Here is an 18526-nt window from a genome sequence, read left to right as displayed (position 1 = left end):
GATTTTAAGCATACTTTGTCCCCAAATAGGCATTTCTATATACAGTCATACCTTAGAAGTCAAACGGAATCTGTTCCAGAAGTCCATTCAACTTCCAAAGCATTTGAAGACTAAAGTGCAGCTTCTGATTGGCTGCAGGAAGTTCCTGCAGCCAATCAGAAGCTGTGGAAGCCCTGTCAGATGTTCAGCTTCCAAAAGAACTTCCATAAACTGGAACAGTCACTTCCAGGTTTTGATCATTTGAGAGCCAAAACCAAGGTATGACTGTACATTGATCCCATTCACGTTGGGTTTCCTATTCTGTTAAACGACTATGAATAGTCAGGCACCTCTTTCAAGTCATTGTGCTGAATACATGAACGCCAAGAGGTTGGACTCAGAGATGTATGTGGTGTTGGGAGAAGATCCAGTCACGTGGTCTGTTTCTGTTGAGTACCTTTGAGGTATGGATGATATCTGAAAAGTGCTTTTATCTCATAGAGTTCACTAACAGTCGCCAAGATCAGAGCTAGGCATAGGGGGAAGAAATTTGATTCACTTCACTTTTTAAAGGCAAACCTACCCAGTCTGCACTTTCTAAAACAATACATGAACAATACACAGCCATCCTTCAAAAGCCACACTTTGACAAATTTAGCAATGCAGTTCTTCAGCCCAAGCAACGTGAAAATGCATTATATTTGGCTCGGTGGGTGGGGAGTTGCTTTGCAAAAATCTGTATTCGGCAAAATCGTTTTTTGAAAATGGTTAGGAGAAATTTGCAGTAGAACACTGAGGACTCTTTAAAAATAAATAAAGAAATCACAGATGGATGCTGAAATGTGCAGACTTGAGAGTCGGGAATGAGAAAGTGAGAGAAAACAAAGTAGATAGATTTCCTTATACTGAATCAGAGCCAATCCTGCTACATAGCTTTTCATCGTTGTCTGCACATCTCCACCTGGTTTCCTTGTGTGATTCTAGGATGAGATACATCTTTATTTTTGCTTTTAAGTTTGTGGCCAAGAAAGAGAATGTTGAGAATTGGCTGTGATAGCTAGATACATATATACACTGATGATAAAAAATATGGGCTGCTTTAATTTGGCTATGAATAAATCCTGTAGCTCCATTACATTCAAGGTCTTTCCAGACCAGTCTGTGCTCAACCTTTCTCAGCCGGCCCTTTCCACGTGAATTTCAATTATACCACTTCCACTTTTGTACTAGTTTTCTGCCATAAATATGGCAGAGGAGACACTTCCATTATGAGCCTCTGACTTCCAGGAATTGAATGAACAGAGCTGGCCAAAACAAATTCAAAGAAATCAACCCACTGTATCTTGTATTGAACAGATTCAAGAACAAAATCACTGACCTGGGTCATTCTGTGGTAGCTTGCATTACAACAAAGAAAAGAAAATGTGAAATAACATTTTGCTTTGGAAGGTTGGATTCCTACAGCCCCTGGAAGGGCATTGTAACCCCCTCCCATTCCTGCTGTCATGGAAACATCCACAGCCATGGTCCTTACTGACATCAGAGCTCTGATCTTGGTGGGGGAGGATTTGGTTTGGTTCACACAACCCTTCCTAAGCTTTCTGAAACAATGTGCAAAACGAAATGCCACTATTGCAAACGCACCCTTCCCCAAGTTTTGAGATGCAGATTTCCACCCCCAAAATGAATTTAAATTGCATATATTGGGAAAAGGTGTCCATAAAAATGGATGCATTAGTGAAAATAACATACGAAAACACATTATATTAGAAGAGAGAATGTTTTTGACAGTGTGTATGTTAAACAAAATGGCGTGCAACAGTTTATATAGAGGAGAAGAAATGGGTACTCAAATGCTGATAAATTTTCATGAGTACATTAGAAAAAAACAACAATAGCAAACTGACGCACAAGCATGGGAAACGGAACTTTAGAGGGAGGAAAAATGAGGAACTGGGGGAAACTGACTTTTTTGGAATCATCCATTTCTGGTAGGGGTATTCACATGTTATAGTCAACAAGTATACAATCTGCATTCACAAAGAGAAATTGCACAAATCAACAAAGGCGCACTCTTTCACACAAACACTTGAACATCTGTAGAAACAGCTGGTACCTGTGTTTAGTATAACATGTGAACAGATCTTAGTGTCAGGTTGGTTTGAGGGCATATGGAGGGAGTGTCAGGAAATGGCTTCAACCCAAAGGATCCCAATCTATTCAACACACCCCCAAACAAAGAAGAGATTTAGACAAGCTCATGGCTATGTCTAGATCTCCCCATCTTTTCTCTTTCCCATTTCTGAGTCTTGTGTCAATGTTGTTTGGTGAGGATCAACTACATGTGTAAATAGCAACTTAATGCTGTTGTCATCAAACCATGAACATGCACATGTGAACAGGGTTCTAGAGGCCTTTGCACCACACGCTTTGTTGATAGACACACAATATTTGCATTATCAGTATTGGGATGAACAGGAATGGCTTTTTAAAGATTAGGCTACAATGGCCTGAGCCTACAGGGGATTTGCCCAAGGCCACCCATTGTGAGTAAATATTTTGCAACATTTTCATTCATCCTAGCCTTCCAAGCCTAGTAGTTGAGCCATTGCACCACATGAGAGATCTAGACAAGCATTCTAAATGTATTTCTGTCATGATTTCCATAATAAAAAACCCATTCCTTGCATATTGAAGCTTCAGTCATGTACCATTTACTTACTCATAAATCCTTCTGACATCAGTGGGACTTATACATGCATTAATGATGGCAGCGTGGTATCCTTACATTGTGAATTAATGACCTAGATATTAACCAACACTGGTCTCGGGGATGGGTGGGTGGAATCACAGTGCTGTTTAAGGTGATAAGACAAGCTGAATATGATGTATGTGTGTTGTCTACACTCTCTGTATTCTTGTATTTTTGGAATAGAAACCAATGGGACTTCAGCCCAAACAACGGTATTGAGGTTACCAGGCATTCAGGATATGTCGTCCAACGTGGCAAAACTTGTCTCATCATTGAACTCCATACAAATATAAACTACTGATAGCCGTGGCAGTGGAAAATGATCAGAATGGATCTTTTTTATTATAAGCTAAGTAAAAAGTTAATTTGCAATGTGTGAACCATTAACCACAGTGACCCCTTTAATTAGACTACGCTTGTTCTAACACCCCAAATGGGAGCCATATGTTCTTTCCCATGAACTCTGTAGACTTCTGTGAGATCATCACTTCCATACCATAATAGTTTACTCCTTTCATGAGACTTCTAGTCCAATAAAGATACCTTCAGTAATTAAACTTCTCTCTTTCTCTCACAAATGGATCCAAGCTTAGGCAGATCAAGATGAGAGAGAGAGAGAGAGAACTTGTCTGATTAAAAAAGATAACTTTTGTGCCAAAACCAGGACCCCTGACCTATTGGTACAATTACTCAAAGCTTAATATGGTTTATGGCTCACTTGAGTCCCCATCCATTGTGACCTAGTAAAAGTGTTGTACTTTAGAGAAACCTCTCTAAAGGTCAAATGATTGGGAAGGCAAATTGCTTAGCAATGAACAATGTATTTACTAGATGTGTTGCAAAAGGAAAAGAGGGAGTTGTAAAACCTGGAATTACATTTGGGATCATTTTCTGTTCTCAACCTGCTTTGAATGCTGTAGAGGCACATAATAATGGCTTATGGATATAAATGTAATGTGTTTGGCGTTCATATTGGATTTCTGCTGTGGCTTGTGAAGTGGAATGCTAGTAGGAACTGCTAGTAGTTTCTGCTGGATGATCAAGGAGGGATGGGAGTTCTTATCATTGCCAGAAATTAGTGGGAGGTGGTGCTGGAGGAAATGGATACATCACTTAGGGCTGGATGAATCTGTCAATTTCAGCTTCTCATATTCTCCAGTCTTAAATTCACTTCACAACATTTCTGCATCTGGTTGCATTTTTAAAAGTCTTCACCAAAATCCATCAGCATTTTAGTGTCCATTTCTCTTAATATATACATGTTTTGCAAGCACTTTTGACCGATACAGTGCCTTTTTGTGTGCTGTTTTCACTAATGCAACTTCCCCTTAATACATACCTTTTAGTACAAATTATTTGATTGGAGAACCTCATCACAAAGTTCAGAGAAGTGCGGATTTTGTAGGTTTCCGTCAAAATATGAACTGAATCTGATTTCTCCCACATCTCTCACTGGCATCGTGGAAGTCTGCAGTTGTTGATTGATGGCAGCTATTGACTCAGCAATTTCATTATTGGACAGAGGTGCCCCCTGCCATTACTTCCCTCACTTATGGGAAACCTCTAGTTCCTCCAGATATTGCTCAACTACAACTCTCATCATCTCTGACTACCCCTCAGCCAAAAACACTTGAAGGACCACATATTTTCCACCCACTGATTATTGAAGTTCATTTAACTTCAGTAACCACTAGCAGTGACATGTGAAATAGTTGGAACTATAGTCTCCCATTGACTGTTTGCTCCATATCCTGATGAATTTCCAAGTGGACCTTAGTATGCCCCCCCCCCCCCCACAAATGAGTGGCTGGTTTGCATTCCATTCTATGGCAAAATCAATTGATAAATAATTGGTCTTGTGGATTCTGTTGTCATGAAGGTCAAATGTGCCTTCTAACCTTGACACTGATGGGCTGGCTCTCATTGGCAGAGAACTTGAGAGGGTTGTGGTGCCATTTGCCTCTTTGCAAAGGATTCACAGAAACATATTGAATCCCCCATGTTTCTTACATATATACAGACTCATTCTCTAGACATTCCCTACTCATCATAATGGAGTACACTTCATTAGAGGTCCTTTTATTCACCATCAGCCAGTTGGTCTGGGGCAGGTCTTATGAGCCAACTGCTATTTTCAATACCATAATTAACAATACAGTGGTACCTCGGGTTAAGAACTTAATTCGTTCTGGAGGTCCGTTCTTAACCTGAAACTGTTCTTAACCTGAGGTACCACTTTAGCTAATGGGGCCTCCCACTGCTGCGCGATTTCTGTTCTCATCCTGAAGCAAAGTTCTTAACCCTGAGGTACTATTTCTGGGTTAGTGGAGTCTGTAACCTGAAGCATCTGTAACCCGAGGTACCACTGTACACAAAATGCAAAGACTGTCATGTGGGAGGGTGGGCATAAGGAAAAATTCCAAACTCCACAGCTGGGTTGTTGGGATCAACCCAAAATATCACAAAATAATGAACAAGTTTTTAAAATATATCTATCTCCAATTTGCTTTTTTATTACAGTACTTTATTGCAGTAAAAAAGATCTGATAAGATAAGGTGTGTGTGTATGCACCCCATCTCACCTTGTTGGGGGGGGCACCTTTTTCCTCTTAGCGCACTTGACCTTGGAAATGTTTAGAGAGTACAAGACAAGAAAAATGTCCTATTTTCCAGCACTGTCATCCATTACTCAGCTGAGCGGAGACTTGCCATCCAAAAGTGGGAGAGGAATTAAAAGAGAGAGAGACTCAAAGGGAACACAAATTACATTTGCTGTGATCAGATAACAAGGAAATACAGTCAAGTCCCCCTCATGCCCTGAGGGGAAACACGTCTAATTACACATTCAGCAGTGCTAATATTTCCTTTAAGGCAATGTGTAAGGAGACAAAACCAGGGTGGCAACTTGCAAAGACTTTTCTTCCCTCCATCTCTCTTTCTCTCTTTCTTTTCCCCTTTTCCCTGACCCCAGTGGTTATCTCCTGATTTATCAGCAATACTAGATGGATTTTTTCACATCAGTAGGCACCATCCAGAAAGAAAACCAAAACAAAGCAAAGCAAAACAAAGCATAACAATCACAAAGAAAATCCAGGAAAAATAAATCAATGTCCACAAAGAAACTGACCAATTTCGGAAAGACCAATTTATTCATAAAAGCTATAGTCTGCAAGAGGCACCTTCCTTCTCTTCCATCCATAATATCATTGAATGGTGGCCCAAGACACAGCCAGAGGAAATGGTTGTTTGTTAGGTTTTCTATTGTTTCTCTCTAAGAGCTTCAACTTTCTTTAGCTTATGTTCTCCATCTCTTTCTCACACACACACCACTTTACATTTCAAAAAAGGCTTCTTAATGAATTCTGGCTGATCACTATCCTAATTAATTTACGATAGCAGGGAAAATGGAGCTCGCTGAATAGATACAGTGGGGTAGGCTGGGGGGGGGCTCCCCTGTGCTCTGCCTGCAAAGTCCAGGGTGCTGCTGCAGGTAAACCTGTTCCATACTTGGGGATGTGTCCCACCATTGCTCTTCGAAGGTCGCAGTTGCGCCTTTATGGGAGCAGTGTTTTGCAAAAGACCCAGGCAACGACACGCTCCTGCAATCTTTCTTGTATTAATTGCTCATTCTCCCCTCAGGGAGATTGCATCTCCTATCTTGAATATGAGAGAGAGGTTGTTTGGGTTTCTTTTCAAAGGAGCAAATGAGTTTTCGTTGTCAGGGAAAGAAAGGCTTTCTTAAATTCTTCTCACTCGTGCACCGGAGATGTGTCAAGCGCTCCAATAGCTCAAGTTTTTTTTTTGGGGGGGGGGGGCAAATGAGGTTAAGGAGTCAGGAAACTGATGGATTTACAGACTTAGCACAGCAAGAGCTAGCGTGCACGTGTGTGTGTGCACACACACACACACACACACACCGCAAGAATGAAAGAGAAGTAAAGACTTTTGAATGGACAGCCTCTTGTAAAGGATCACATTACAAGCTAAGCTTTCAGGTCATCACACCAGCTTCCAATAGTGGTTGCCACACAAAATAAATAAATAAGAAATGTTTTGATGAAAATTCTGTAACGTGGCCTCATTTTTCTCAAGAGCGTGGTGAGTTGATAAAGAGTAAAATTCAGAAATTTCCCCAAAAAAATGAATATTTTGAGAAATTTTGGTTTAGCGTTGGCATCAGGACTCCTTTGACGGGTGGCTAGCTCCCTGTGATGAGAAAGCAAAAGAGATGCGGGGAGACAGACAAACAAAAGAGCTGGCAGTCTGGGAAAGAGGGATATGCACAGACCAAAACTTGGAAGCCAACCATACAATGCACAAGGGATGTTGACAAGGCAAATGCCCAAGCCTAATGAGAAGTATTCATAAAGAGAACAATCCAGGTCAAGAAAGACCAGTGGGCTACATAGAAGTGATGTTATAGTGCAGCCTTTCCAACCTTGGTTCCCCAGATATTGTTGCACTGCAACTCCCATCAGCCCCAGCCAGCATGGCCTGATGGCCAGGGCTGGTGGGAATTATAGCCCAACAACATCTGGGAAAACAAGGTTCTGACAGGCTGTTTTGGTAGAATATGGAAAAGCAGCAACATGGCCTTTCTCCTCCAATCTGTCCCCTTTTACTCTTCTGCAGTCATGCGGACTTAAGAGTGCCTCAATTCAGGTCCTGGATATGCTTGACTTGAAAAGGAAGGAAGGAAGGAAGGACCCATATTAGAGGTGGGGAAATCATTTTAGTCACAGAGCATGGTTGAGAACATAAGATTGTGCATCTGAAATTTCTGAAATGTGCAATCAAATCTTCATTTCTGTGAGACTCTTCCCCCGCCCCCTGAAATTCGTTCCTGACCAATATGTTTGCAACCTGGAAACTGTCAAAATGTCGTAAAAGGGAGGGCCTGTCCTGGTAAGATATGCACCACTAAGTAAAATTGCTTCCTTGAAGCAGCAGGAGTCTGTTGGGATAAGTATTAAATAAAGCAGATGAGCCTTAGGACATTTATTCCCTCTGATCATATAACGCCCAAATCCTTTAGAGCTTTGCTCATCCCCTATGGAGACTGAATTAGCTTCTTTACACAAGACAAAAATAACAGACCCTTCATCCCTATTACAGAAGAACTCCCCCTCCCTTTCTCTCTGTCCCTATGGAGCTTTGTCCATTGTCACAGGAAAAGAATTGTGATTATTACAGCTGCAGTGTTAGATCAATCAATCAGTTAGATTAATCAATTAGAAACATTTGGATTGACTGAAAAGGTGCCCAGGAAAAATCAGCCCGCAGATTATTATCATTTTAAAATCTTAATGCAAGTACTAGTTAACACTGCAGATGGCAGGCATCATCTTAGCAGAGGTATTCCTTCCTGGGAGCGAGCAAAGGACAAAGCGATCTTGCATTTCATCCCATTAGAACTATTATTTTGTATGCAGTTATATGTGGATTGGATCAAGTAAGAAATAAACAAAAACTCGTGCAAAAAACCAGCCAAGATTTATTTAATTGGTGGCAGGCCTATATTTTAAGAAAGTTTCTTCCCACAGCAGTGACTTCTAAGGATAGTCAGGGATTGTCAAAATGGTGCACTCCAAATGTTATTGGACTCCCGCTCCCATCAGCCATTGGCTGTGATCAAGGATGATGGAAGTTGTAGTCCAGTAGCATGCGTGGGACACCTCATTGTCTACCGGTGATGTAAACAAATAAATATCTTAAATGTGCATTCTTGAAAGTAAATCCTATTGAAATAAGTTGAATTTCCATTTAAGTAAACAAGGTTAGGACCAAGGCTGTAAGAGCTGTTGGACTATGTTTGTTCGGTTCTATGACAAGATATGAAGGTGCAGAATTAGTAAGCTTGGTTTTTCTGGGTCTCTGCACCATCCCGTCTGAGAAGATGTAGCTGGTCTTTTCCTTTAATTTGTTTTTTAACGGCTGAACAGGGATATTCCTGCCTGTCAGCCTGGCTTCTGACAATATCCCTTGCTGCTTATCTTTCACTCATCCTCTTCACTCCATCCCAATACTGGCAGCTGTGTCCATGTCACACCACCTCTGGTGAGGCAGGCGGGGAGATTAGCTGTGCCTGAAGCTAGTGCCAGGACTATATCCTGGATTAGCCTGGCAACCGCTCCATGCTACTAAGTCACTTTGGGCTCATCCAGACTTCCTTTTGCACCACTTTCCAAGCACACATTTGTGCTTTAAAGCTCCACCTCTCTCTCTGTGTGTGTGTGTGTGTTTTCCCTCTAAGCATTTCCCCTGGAAAAACCCTCATTTTACCGCTGAATGGGAGCAAACAGCCATCCACAGAAACCCATTTGTTGTTTGTGCCGGGTTTTCACAGGGAAAGGTCTGGGACAAAAAAACCCCACCATACTCGGACACAGAGCTTTAAAGCCCAGATCTGTGTCTAGAAATGTGCTGCAAAAGGAAATATAGATGAGCCCTTACTGAGTGTCACAGTTGTAGCATCTTTGGGGAAGGTTTGTGAAGAACTAGTGGTACCGCAGAATGCAGGGAAGGGGAGCAACTCATAAGCACAAAGGTCCCCATTATTTCAACTCTTAAAATGTTCAGATGGGCATGTGGTATAGGCCTCCACATGGCTGTACTATGACTATGACACCTCTGACTGCACACTTGGGCAAAACACCTGCAGGGATTTCTTTTTGAAGGGCAGTGGTAGGAATTTCACACACCTTTGATGGGTGGTGAATATTTCATCTGAACCCATCCTCCTGTGGGGAGAGCAATGTATTTACCAACAGATAGTGAACACTTGCTTGTCTAGTCACTTTTTAAAATATATATATATATATCCTTTCTATTCTTGAGGGGGAGAAATAAGCATCAAACAGCAAGGTTATAAAACAAAAACAGAGCATCATTAAACACACACATACAAACAATAACAAAATATAATAGTAGCCAAAAATACAAAGCAAAGCAATATCAAATCAGTGAAAAGCAACCAAAAAAAGTGAGGGTTGTGGGGGTTAATTAAAGGGTTGCAGCCAATATGAGTCCTACTCAGAGCAGACCCATTGAAGTTAATGGAGATGACTAATGTAGGACAATTAATTTTAATGGGTCTATTCCAAGTACATGTTAGTTGGATATAACTCGCAGTCCAGTGAGAGAGTACTTGGGGGTTTGCAATGTGTGGGCAAACTGAGTGGAGATTCTTACATTTTAAAATATAAGATACCTCCATGACCTGCATGCAAAAGATGTTAAAATGTCACCTGTCTCTTGAGGATCAAACCAGCCTTCAGATCCAGACATCATCTGGCACTAAAATGGTATCATTTGGTATCAATGGTATCAAAAATGCCGAATTCTTAGAAGGAATACCTTCAATATCAAACTTACTGCCTTTTTTTTGGACAGATTTTATAGTGTTCCATACAAAGACAGTATTCATAGGGAAATGTGTGGATTACAACACAACCAAACCATTTGTCATATATATATATATGTATATGTGTGTGTGTGTATGAGAGACACACTGTTCTGGCTGTCAAGCAAGACTTGGGACGAAAATGACTGAAAATATTCTTTCCTTCTACCTCAGTTGAGGGAAGGAAAGTGTTAAGACCTGCCACAGTCCTAATCACTGTATAAAGAGGGGACATCTGGAATGGGATGCTTCAAAATCCAAACAGATGCTCAAACCTAGCCCACCAGATAGGGCCAACAGCCGAGGCAATTAGGAAAAAAATGTCATTAATTCCATCAAAGGTAATTCCTTCATATTAAGTTGAATTATACTAGCCACGAATTTGGCCTACAGTTTTAGAAGTGCAGAAAGTTTCTATCTTTTGAGTACATGTTTGCTCCTTGCCATCAGAAAATCATGCTAATTTGAAGGCCAGGAAGGTCATCTGATGCCAGACCTATTCTTGTGTCACTGCCAACTGAGCTCACCCCCCTCCCCCCAGACTGGGGGCTTTCTATTCAATTCCAGCTTGTTGCTGGAATAGAATTGTAGTCACTATTCCTGTAAAAGTGAGCAATGGTGGGACCAAGCATATCTCTCTTGGGAGCTATTCCAGTTGTTGAATGCCAAATATACCCTCTCTGAGTCCCTACATACTGTATATACAATGTAAGTCACAGGGGTGACAACTTGAATAAAATATTGGGGAGGGGGACTGTGGCGTTTGTTCTCCTATGTGTGTGACATCATACTGGGTTCATAGGGAAAGGGTTAACTAATTGTAAAATGACTAACCAGTGGGAACCCAGGGGGCAGAGTTAACTGTGTATAAGGTTTAAGCACAGAGGTTTTTTGAGTTAGAGTTGTTGAGAAGACAGTCTGGAGTTAGAAGAGAAAGACAAGGTAAGTCTGTGGGTTGGGCTAGACTGGTGTGAGAGAGTGCTTGTTAAGAGGAGTCAGTCAAACAGTTGAGATAATCAGTCAGAAGGTATTAGGAACGTATAGGCCGGTAAAGAAACAAAAGTTAAGATACTGACAAGAATATTATCTGAGAAACCATAAACTTGTTAATGTTTGTAAAATAAACTTGTTTTTTTGGTTCACTTTTAACAACTGACTGGACTCAGTGTTTTACCAGAGAGTAACTGGCTGGTGGCAGCGGGGAAGCGAGCACAGTGGTGGCACAGGGATCGATAGACCGTTAAACGTCCGGGGACCCTGTGTGATCGCCACAGGACAAAGTAAGCCCTGCCCTGCATAAATGATCACATGACGCATTGCATGGGGACCATATGAATGGCAATGCCCCTCAACTTTGGGGGTGTGGCCCCTCAAATATTTTATTTGGAGGGGGGCAAAGACCCCTCAGCCCCTAGGATTTGGCTCCTATGATAAGTCCCCCAAAAAGAGCCTAAGAAGAGAAATGGAGTTGTTGGGTAGGCTCAAGCAGGGCAGGGGCATGAGAGACAATTTTTTAAAATATTCCGGTCCTAAGCTTTAATATTTAAAGATCAAAACCAGCACCTTGAATTGAGCCTGGGAGCAGAATGGGAAAGGCAAACAGGCCCATCTGATTTGTGCTAGGTGAACAAGCTACTGGTAGTATAATAATCAGCAATGGGAACCATTTCCATGAAGTGTGGGGCTTGTCATGTCAAAGGACATTTGGAATATTAACACTGATTCATGTTTCTCCTCAACTGGCAGATAGGGTGGGAGACTAGAGGTGAAATGAATCATGTCATGATCTCAGGGCTATAATGGCTGAGGGTGGGGAGGCTTTTTGGACAACCTCACTCAGAGCTGTATCATCCAGCGCTGCCATTCTACTTAGGCAACATAATTCTGTGCAACAGATTTTCCCCATCCTCTCCTTTCCCTTGCACCCCTGCAAAATCTGTTCTAGAGGATCAAGGGACCCCATGGAGAAAATTTTAGGGGTATGCAGGGAGAGGGGATGAAGGGGTACGTCCTGTTTTGTGAGTGGAATGCCACTCACACAGGGTTGGATACAACCCTTAGTAATTTGCAATATTCATTAGTATAGAAAATGTACACATAGGAGATGTTGCCTTAAATATCACTGGGTCTTGGGGGCGAGCTGCTGACAGCTACCATGTGGCAGCAACAACTTGTAGGGCCTTTACAGAGGAGACGGAAGAGACTAAAGATTCCACTGAATGCATGTTACATAAAGAACTGGGAATGTAATCCTGGAGAACTTAAGGTTAACACACTTTGCATTGCTTTCGTCTGACTGTTCAATTAGATTTTTATCGCTGCAGCTGCTAAAACAAAGACCTTTCTCCTCAAACTGATGAAGTGAATTTGAGTGCTCTCCCTTTCTCCACCTACGATACACATTTGGATTTAAACCCTTTCCCTTCAGAGAGTTTCAGCGAACTTTGACCAATTGCAATAATTCACATAATTTAACATTCACAGGTTGTTACATCATGACCTCGCAATTTGGGATCCATAATTCATTAATTCATTAATTGCAATCATGACTGTAATGTATTATTTTGGTATTTAAACATGGAGTCATATAATAGCATGCAGAGTAGTTCTGAAAACCTGCATGATGTTGGATACAGTTGTCATTGATCATCTGTGGAGCACTTTAACTGTGGAAAAGCACCGTACAACACAAAGCTCATCCAGTCTTCTATCCATAGACACACAAATGCCATCTTTTATTTGTTTTAGGGATGCTTGAGGATTTCATTTCATCTGTATTTTAAAGGGATGTGACCTGGTTTGCACTTCCCAGACTAATACCCAGAGCAGAATGCAGTTATCAGTTGGCTTTCACACTCCAGTGACTTTTGCTAAACACTTCTTGGCTCAAATAATGTACCAAATGCACATAAAAAATGTATGCTTTAGGTTAAAATCCACATAAAATGTGTATTTTAGGATAAGATGAATACAGCAATGTATATTTTAGGATAAAATGCGTGCAAAATAATGTACATTTTGTACATTCCTTGAAAATCACAGATTGACACTGAAATGGCATGGAACAGATTTATGAATGAACAGATGTGAAACTGACACAGATGGAAAATAGACTGATTCATAGCCCTCTCTTACATGATGTTTTTCCCCGTCCACCAGGCAAGTAGCATCTTTGATGTGGGGCGATTTTAAAGAGGAAAATAGCATGGAGAAAGGGGGTTAACCCCCTCCCTCAGTGCTGTGATCCTGATTTTATTTGCACTCCCCCCACCCCCCAAAATATCTGTGGTTGCTCATACATTTTTTAAAAAAGTTGCACCCACACATACACAAGATCTTGGGGAGCAATTCACCGTTGTTTCCTGTGTCTCAGTGAGCAGCTGAGCAAAATAAGAATAATAATAAAAATTAGAGATTTGCTGAAAGCCTTCAAGTGAGGTTATTCTGGATTGCACTTGGACTGTTGCAAATATTTCCAGTTTCCACTTGTCAGGCTGAAAACAGTGACTGGGGCCCAATGTAGACATATTCATTCAGTTTTGCAAAGCCTCTTTAATTTATCTTAGCTACCACAATTTTCACCACTTGGTTCTTCTTCCTTTTTCCTGGATTTGCATCATGAGTGACCACGGTCAATCAGGGTTCCCATAGCATCCTAGATGGCACCACAAGGCTGAGTAGCCACCTGGATTTGGCAACATGATGACATCACTAAGAGCAAATTAGGTCAGTCGAGACAGTTGAGACTGAAGGCAGTGCTTGCTTAATTAGGCATGCAGGAGGCCCTAGCCTAGACAATCAGGGACCAGGCAGTGAACAGGACATCACTAAGCTACATAGACAATCAGATTTAGCTGCAGCATGGTACCACTTAGGGCAAATTAATTTAATTAAAGAAAGTGAATGAGAAGGTGCAGCAGATGGTAAAAGAAACAAGAAATGGATGAACATTCTTGCAAGCAATATTGAAAAAAATCGGGAATAATACATTGAAGAGAATTTCCCTCCAAGCAATAAATACTCCAATACTACTTCCATGCAGCAAGGGGGTATGTCTGAATAATACAACCATGTGAGATGAAACAATTGTGCGGGACTTTGGCAATCAAGTGGCACCTTTCAGACGGGGTGCAACTAGCTGGGCATGACACATGAGCTTGCCTTCACTCATGTTGTGTCGCTTTTTAGCCTCATGCTTGCCCCTAAAGCCTGGGCTTGTAACCATGCTGCTGCAGCTAAGAAGTTGTCTTCTTCTACCTCCAACACCAGACTTTGGGTTTTGTCATAGGGTTCTGCAGACAAAGCCCCATTCCCCTGCTGAGTAGGACCGGACCTCTCAGATCAGATCTACGGTATTTCTGGACCTCTGCCTGCAAAAAGAAAAGAAAAAGAGCACAGTCCACCTTGGATCTCACTATGCAAAGCGTACTTATTGAAATCAGCTGAATTAAAGCTTCTCTTTCAATATTTCTTTTCCACGTGGGTTACTACTGACAGAAACTGCATGGAGTGAAGATGCACTCCCTGCCTAACTCTGTTAATGGATTATAATTCTGCACTGCAAAGCCACCTGCTGTTCTCTTGCACTCTTTTTCACCCCACCTCTGCTGATCTGCCTGCTTTAGCCATGCGCTACATGTTTTCAAGCTGACAGACAGAGAGGGGGGGATATTATTTTTTAAAGACTATGAACTCCAGCAAACCAGCCACTCATTTGTGTGTGGGGGGGCATACTAAGGTCCACTTGGAAATTCATCAGGATATGGAGCAAACAGTCAATGGGAGACTATAGTTCCAACTATTTCACATGTCACTGCTAGTGGTTACTGAAGTTAAATGAACTTCAATAATCAGTGGGTGGAAAATATGTGGTCCTTCAAGTGTTTTTGGCTGAGGGGTAGTCAGAGATGATGAGAGTTGTAGTTGAGCAATATCTGGAGGAACTAGAGGTTTCCCATAAGTGAGGGAAGTAATGGCAGGGGGCACCTCTGTCCAGTAATGAAATTGCTGAGTCAATAGCTGCCATCAATCAGCAACTGCAGACTTCCACGATGCCAGTGAGAGATGTGGGAGAAATCAGATTCAGTTCATATTTTGAAGGAAACCTACAAAATCCGCACTTCTCTGAACTTTGTGATGAGGTTCTCCAATCAAATAATTTGTATTAAAAGGTATGTATTAAGGGGAAGTTGCATTAGTGAAAACAGCACACAAAAAGGCACTGTATCGGTCAAAAGTGCTTGCAAAACATGTATATATTAAGAGAAATGGACACTAAAATGCTGATGGATTTTGGTGAAGACTTTTAAAAATGCAACCAGATGCAGAAATGTTGTGAAGTGAATTTAAGACTGGAGAATATGAGAAGCTGAAATTGACAGATTCATCCAGCCCTAAGTGATGTATCCATTTCCTCCAGCACCACCTCCCACTAATTTCTGGCAACGATAAGAACTCCCATCCCTCCTTGATCATCCAGCAGAAACTACTAGCAGTTCCTACTAGCATTCCACTTCACAAGCCACAGCAGAAATCCAATATGAACGCCAAACACATTACATTTATATCCATAAGCCATTATTATGTGCCTCTACAGCATTCAAAGCAGGTTGAGAACAGAAAATGATCCCAAATGTAATTCCAGGTTTTACAACTCCCTCTTTTCCTTTTGCAACATATCTAGTAAATACATTGTTCGTCGCTAAGCAATTTGCCTTCCCAATCATTTGACCTTTAGAGAGGTTTCTCTAAAGTACATCACTTTTACTAGGTCACAATGGATGGGGACTCAAGTGAGCCATAAACCATATTAAGCTTTGAGTAATTGTACCAATAGGTCAGGGGTCCTGGTTTTGGCACAAAAGTTATCTTTTTTAATCAGACATGTTCTCTCTCTCTCTCTCTCTCTCTCTCTCTCTCTCTCTCTCATCTTGATCTGCCTAAGCTTGGATCCATTTGTGAGAGAAAGAGAGAAGTTTAATTACTGAAGGTATCTTTATTGGACTAGAAGTCTCATGAAAGGAGTAAACTATTATGGTATGGAAGTGATGATCTCACAGAAGTCTACAGAGTTCATGGGAAAGAACATATGGCTCCCATTTGGGGTGTTAGAGCAAGCGTAGTCTAATTAAAGGGGTCACTGTGGTTAATGGTTCACACATTGCAAATTAACTTTTTACTTAGCTTATAATAAAAAAGATCCATTCTGATCATTTTCCACTGCCACGGCTATCAGTAGTTTATATTTGTATGGAGTTCAATGGTGGGACCAAGCATATCTCTCTTGGGAGCTATTCCAGTTGTTGAATGCCAAATATACCCTCTCTGAGTCCCTACATACTGTATATACAATGTAAGTCACAGGGGTGACAACTTGAATAAAATATTGGGGAGGGGGACTGTGGCGTTTGTTCTCCTATGTGTGTGACATCATACTGGGTTCATAGGGAAAGGGTTAACTAATTGTAAAATGACTAACCAGTGGGAACCCAGGGGGCAGAGTTAACTGTGTATAAGGTTTAAGCACAGAGGTTTTTTGAGTTAGAGTTGTTGAGAAGACAGTCTGGAGTTAGAAGAGAAAGACAAGGTAAGTCTGTGGGTTGGGCTAGACTGGTGTGAGAGAGTGCTTGTTAAGAGGAGTCAGTCAAACAGTTGAGATAATCAGTCAGAAGGTATTAGGAACGTATAGGCCGGTAAAGAAACAAAAGTTAAGATACTGACAAGAATATTATCTGAGAAACCATAAACTTGTTAATGTTTGTAAAATAAACTTGTTTTTTTGGTTCACTTTTAACAACTGACTGGACTCAGTGTTTTACCAGAGAGTAACTGGCTGGTGGCAGCGGGGAAGCGAGCACAGTGGTGGCACAGGGATCGATAGACCGTTAAACGTCCGGGGACCCTGTGTGATCGCCACAGGACAAAGTAAGCCCTGCCCTGCATAAATGATCACATGACGCATTGCATGGGGACCATATGAATGGCAATGCCCCTCAACTTTGGGGGTGTGGCCCCTCAAATATTTTATTTGGAGGGGGGCAAAGACCCCTCAGCCCCTAGGATTTGGCTCCTATGATAAGTCCCCCAAAAAGAGCCTAAGAAGAGAAATGGAGTTGTTGGGTAGGCTCAAGCAGGGCAGGGGCATGAGAGACAATTTTTTAAAATATTCCGGTCCTAAGCTTTAATATTTAAAGATCAAAACCAGCACCTTGAATTGAGCCTGGGAGCAGAATGGGAAAGGCAAACAGGCCCATCTGATTTGTGCTAGGTGAACAAGCTACTGGTAGTATAATAATCAGCAATGGGAACCATTTCCATGAAGTGTGGGGCTTGTCATGTCAAAGGACATTTGGAATATTAACACTGATTCATGTTTCTCCTCAACTGGCAGATAGGGTGGGAGACTAGAGGTGAAATGAATCATGTCATGATCTCAGGGCTATAATGGCTGAGGGTGGGGAGGCTTTTTGGACAACCTCACTCAGAGCTGTATCATCCAGCGCTGCCATTCTACTTAGGCAACATAATTCTGTGCAACAGATTTTCCCCATCCTCTCCTTTCCCTTGCACCCCTGCAAAATCTGTTCTAGAGGATCAAGGGACCCCATGGAGAAAATTTTAGGGGTATGCAGGGAGAGGGGATGAAGGGGTACGTCCTGTTTTGTGAGTGGAATGCCACTCACACAGGGTTGGATACAACCCTTAGTAATTTGCAATATTCATTAGTATAGAAAATGTACACATAGGAGATGTTGCCTTAAATATCACTGGGTCTTGGGGGCGAGCTGCTGACAGCTACCATGTGGCAGCAACAACTTGTAGGGCCTTTACAGAGGAGACGGAAGAGACTAAAGATTCCACTGAATGCATGTTACATAAAGAACTGGGAATGTAATCCTGGAGAACTTAAGGTTAACACACTTTGCATTGCTTTCGTCTGACTGTTCAATTAGATTTTTATCGCTGCAGCTGCTAAAACAAAGACCTTTCTCCTCAAACTGATGAAGTGAATTTGAGTGCTCTCCCTTTCTCCACCTACGATACACATTTGGATTTAAACCCTTTCCCTTCAGAGAGTTTCAGCGAACTTTGACCAATTGCAATAATTCACATAATTTAACATTCACAGGTTGTTACATCATGACCTCGCAATTTGGGATCCATAATTCATTAATTCATTAATTGCAATCATGACTGTAATGTATTATTTTGGTATTTAAACATGGAGTCATATAATAGCATGCAGAGTAGTTCTGAAAACCTGCATGATGTTGGATACAGTTGTCATTGATCATCTGTGGAGCACTTTAACTGTGGAAAAGCACCGTACAACACAAAGCTCATCCAGTCTTCTATCCATAGACACACAAATGCCATCTTTTATTTGTTTTAGG

At 41.4% G+C, this 18526-nt stretch overlaps 1 long non-coding RNA gene across 2 annotated transcripts in view; it reads left to right on the top strand.

Annotated features, from left to right (window-relative positions):
* Positions 1 to 246: 246 nt before the first annotated feature.
* The window catches only part of LOC308464556, a 56294-nt gene continuing 38014 nt past the window's right edge, over positions 247 to 18526 (top strand). For both annotated transcript variants that reach the window (XR_013980092.1, XR_013980093.1), the window contains exon 1: positions 247 to 443. This is a non-coding gene — a long non-coding RNA (uncharacterized lncRNA). The remainder of the gene's footprint in view (positions 444 to 18526) is intronic.

The sequence above is a fragment of the Podarcis pityusensis genome (genome assembly GCF_964106645.2).
Source record: "Podarcis pityusensis genome assembly, chromosome: 15".
NCBI lineage: Eukaryota > Metazoa > Chordata > Lepidosauria > Squamata > Lacertidae > Podarcis > Podarcis pityusensis.
The sequence above is the reverse complement of the archived record's forward strand: the minus strand, read 5'-3'. Positions and strand labels throughout refer to the sequence as shown.